Genomic DNA, 5,000 nt, shown 5'->3' with positions numbered 1-5,000 from the left:
AAATTGCCCAATGAGTTTCAGAGTTATGCTGGAACATACACACATACATCCATATATATATATATATATATATATATATATATATATATATATATATATATATATATATATATATATATATGTATGTATATATATATATATATATATATATATATATATATATATGTATATATATATATATATATATATATATATATATATATATATATATATATATATATATATATATATATATATATATATATATATGGATGTATGTGTGTATGTTCAGCATAACTCTGAAACGCACTGAGCAATTTCAACTAAACTTGGTTTATGATGTGACTTACTATATATATATATATATATATATATATATATATATATATATATATATATATATATATATATATATATATATATATATATATATATATATATATATTGATGAGCCAGACTACTTGCGATAGAAAGTCCCCTATGAAACTCTGCCACTTATGTCTTTTTGTATTTTCCCATCCATAAATCTTCAGCCTTCTATCAAAACTTCTCACCTAAGTATTACTGGGCCTCCCAACTCTGCTTTTACTCATAGAAGACAAACTGACACTATCACGTACTATTCTTCCAAAAGTCTGAAGATATCGGGAAAATTTCTCTCTAAAGCATAGAAGCATCTCTCTAAATACAAATGCTTCATGCTTCAGGGAGATGGGACCCAAAACATATTTAGGAATAAACAATAAATGAAAAAAGAGTATGCCCAAAGGGATGAATAACATGAAATGGAGAAAATAAGAAAGACAACGAACCTTTTTACGAATAATGATACCCACTTCGGATTCCATTTTTTTATTTATTGGTATAAAAAACGGAAAATAAAATAACTGATAGGCTGAACAACATACATAAATCAAATTATCTATAATTACATATGTACGGGTCATTCCATCTGCCCTTCTTCATTAGTTTTCTATTATAATTTTCTTTCTTACTTTATTCTACCTTCTGGTTCGTAATATTTTTCTTAAAGCTTCACTATTACACTACGTCTTGTAGACGTTAGTGGTGTAGTCATGCCATAGATCATATTTTTAAAGCAATACAGAACGTAGTAAACTAATGTATAATCTAATTTTCATATGAAATTACAGATCATTTGAAGTCTATATTTTATCAAGCCTGTCATTTATTTTATTTTCCGTTTTTATACCAACAAATTAAAAAGTATGGAACCCGAGGTGGATATCATTATTCGTAAAAAGATTCGTCGTCTTTGTTTTCTTCTCCATTTCGTGTTATTCATTCCTTTGGGCATGCTCGATCTCCACTTATTGTTTATTCTACGTTTCAGAGAGATATTTTCTTGATATCTACACACTTTTTTTTATACATTTTCAGTGTAAATCTTACATCCGAATCTGACATAATTGAGGAGACTCTGTCTTTCATGGCGATATTCAAAATCAATAGCTATAGTGAGAGAAAGAAGGATGAGAGTTTATTGAACACTATTTATCCTTCACAAATTCATATTAATGGAACTACAACGGAGTTATCTCCACCATCGTTCCGGGTGTTGTAGTGGAATTTGCTTGCCATCCAGAGACTTTTATAAGTAATTTACCGCCATTCTCACGAGCAATATAAGTTTCTAATAGCTCGAAATATTGTACTTACTTCTATTAGCAGTGGATCTAAATAGATTAAACGTTTCCATCGAGGAATTCGAATCAAAGCTCAATTGTGTGACGAGGTTAACTTGTAACTTGACTTTTACCAGCTTACGCGAGCTGGAAACTCACCCTGGAAAGAAAAACGTCTCTTCAGTGATGTTCAAACGAGATACAGGTCTTGTAAACGCAAGTGTACCTAAAAAAAAAAAAAAAAAAAAAAAGGGGGTTGGTATATTGGTGGCTAGCAACCGTACACATAACTGGTAATGAATACGACCTTTAGATCAGAGGTGAGAAAGGTATGTGGAAGTAGCAAAATGGTTACCACACACAGATGGAGGGATGAGTCAGGTTTTCTCAGTCATAAAGAAAGAGTTCGCGGCGACAGTTGGCTGGAGAAATGCTTGCTTGTGTGGGAAGGCAAAGACGAAGACCAGGAAAGGGTTGTCAATGCGATATTAAATAGGCACTGGGAAAGAGGGGCCTCAGCATTCGTAATGCCGGAGAGTGCGTACAAAATATTGGCGAAAGAACATTGAATATGAGAAGGAGGCGGGCCGGGGGAAATTATCCAACGACATTCGGATTCAGAGCTTTTGCTGGAACTGAACTGCTATCGCTTTATTCCATGTAAGAAGTGTTAAATATGGACCTCCAAAGACTTTTAGGTAGATGTTAGAAACCGTCAATGTTTTAGAAGTTATACTTCACAAAGAGTTCATCCACAACACGCAATATACAGATGTGACAGTAACCGTTATGTTTTTTTAATCATCTCCTATTAAGGAAACTGCTTTCAGTACGCACACACACACACATATATATATATATATATATATATATATATATATATATATATATATATATATATATATATATATATATATATATATATATATATATATATATATATATAATATATAAGAAGGCCCATAAAACACTATTTAAATTGTTGAAACCATATATATATACATATATATATATATAGTGTATATATATAGTGTATATATATATATATATATATATATATACACTATATATATACACTATATATATATATATATATATATATATATATATATATATATATATATATATATATATATATATATATATATATATATATATATATATATATATATATATATATATATATATATATATATATATATATATAGATACTGATTCTTTGTACTGTATGACAAAATACACACTACAGGGTAAAATAAAATCTTAACACTGTGAATATTGGAAATTCCAGTATAATTCCTTCAGCATATAAGAATATCTTCGAAAAAACAGAGAAAATTAAACCTTCGTAACCAAAACGGGATTTCTCAAAAATTCACAGAAATATATCGGAGTTTAATAAAAAAAAAATGTGAGCTAACTCGTGGCAGGACACGCTGAATAGAGACAGGAGAGAGCTAAGAGAATCCATGTAGGCGAGTCCAGAGAGAAGATATTTCTTTTAAAGAAAGGAAAGCGACGAGGAACTGGCTTGCAAATACCAGGGTCCAAAAAAGCAGGTCATGGTACATGGTAAAAATGGAGGGGCGTGGAGTGGGTCAGGGGAATTGAAGAGAACTGAGGCGTGGTAGTGGAGGAGGAGAAGAGACTCGATAGAAGAGGAGTTGAAATACAACTCTGAAGAAGACGCGATAAGAATATGGCAGCCAAGCCATGAATGATATGCTGAAATTAAAGGCTTGTTAACTGTGTTCTGAAAATTATATTTTTATATTTTTTTTTAGCATAATGAATTTTCAAAAACTTCTAAACCGACGGGACGTTTTAAAGAAGAATACGAATTAAAGTATAATTACAGATATATAAGTACAGATAAACATACTTTAAGGATTGCATAAGGCAGAATATTGGACAATTGGCGGACACCTTTTCAGGTGACAGAAATATTAAAGATAAAATTCTTTTGAGGATTTAAAAATGGGAAATAAAATAACGAAGACAGTGAACTGAAAAAAGTGGGACAAAATATTGCACAATACAAACCATGCCTATAAATTCCCCATGTGATTTATAAGACTTAATATACATTATAACGGTAGCTTTTTAATACAGAACAAGTAAAATATGTGCCAAAGTTTCTTCGGAACAGTTGCATCATCATGGCTAACTTTAACCTTAAATAGAATCAAAACTACTGAGGCTAGAGGGCTGCAAAATTGGCATGTTTGATGACTGGAGGGTGGATGATCACCATACCAATTTGGAGCCCGCTAGCCTCAGATATTTTTAAGATCTGGGGGCGGAGAGACAGATAAATAGCCATCTCAATCATATATATATATATTTTTTTTTACAGAAAACTTGTAAAGAAGCTTCATCAGTTTCTCCTCGCGGCCAATACCTGAGGTGACATATGACCTTAAACCCAAGAACTATAGTGAAAACCTCGAAGGCCACTTTGTTTCTAGGCCTGGCTCCTGTTCACCAAACACCCTGCTACTAAAGCTTTCGCAAATGTTTGGTTTGAAAATCTGCTATTTACAGCAAGGTAGAATAGTCAAATAAATTATTATTAAGGGTATGTCTGTCAAGATAGTTTTGTAGCCTGTTGATATAACTGGATTGCTCTTTTTTTTTTTTTTTATTAAACTGCATTTTCTGGATTACTGTTTTATTGTCATCAGTTTGAATGCCTAATACAACTTTGATTCAGTTTTGTTTATTTCATAGGTTGGAGAGTTAAATTTGGATAATTATAGGGTACAACGAGTTGCCGGCCACAATGGGTCTTGACGGTGCCATAACAATACACTGGCCCATAGTCTCCGATAACCGTAGGCAGTTTCATAGCGCTGATATCAGAATTTATCTTCTCAATTATCACATTCAGGTTTCTCTTCAGGCGTTTGGTAGGGTTCTTGCTTAAGGGCTGGAATTTCGTTGAATCACACAGGAAGCTTACAGTTTTATGATCATCTTTACGTGTCATGATGACATAGACAGCAGTCTTATCACCTTTCTGACGACGATGTTCTGATATTCTCAGAGCTAGTGGATGGCTTCCTTCAGGTGGGGGGCGATGATCCTACTCCTGTGCCACGGAAGTTTCCCACGCTTCGCCGACAGTCTGTCACCACCTGCATGACACCTGCATCGCACCTGGCTTGCGGACAGCGACTTCCCACGCCTCGCTCCTTAGCAACAAATCAAGCCGGCAGGATAGCAACACTTCCGTGACACACCTGGTTTTCATATATTCAGAAGACACAAAGTCCAAAATCAAATGCATGCACACTATTGGTCTGATCAGAAGACACAAAGTCCAAAATCAAATGCATGTGCACTACTGGTCTGGTCAGAAGACACAAAGTCCAA

General features: G+C 33.1%; 1 long non-coding RNA gene across 1 annotated transcript in view; it reads right to left on the bottom strand.

Annotated features, from left to right (window-relative positions):
* Positions 1-1,073: 1,073 nt before the first annotated feature.
* The window catches only part of LOC136828618 (uncharacterized), a 115,636-nt gene continuing 111,709 nt past the window's right edge, over positions 1,074-5,000 (bottom strand). The window contains exon 4 of the long non-coding RNA XR_010850150.1: positions 1,074-1,785. This is a non-coding gene — a long non-coding RNA (uncharacterized lncRNA). The remainder of the gene's footprint in view (positions 1,786-5,000) is intronic.

The sequence above is a fragment of the Macrobrachium rosenbergii genome, chromosome 43 (genome assembly GCF_040412425.1).
Source record: "Macrobrachium rosenbergii isolate ZJJX-2024 chromosome 43, ASM4041242v1, whole genome shotgun sequence".
Classification (NCBI taxonomy): Eukaryota; Metazoa; Arthropoda; class Malacostraca; order Decapoda; family Palaemonidae; genus Macrobrachium; species Macrobrachium rosenbergii.
The sequence above is the reverse complement of the archived record's forward strand: the minus strand, read 5'-3'. Positions and strand labels throughout refer to the sequence as shown.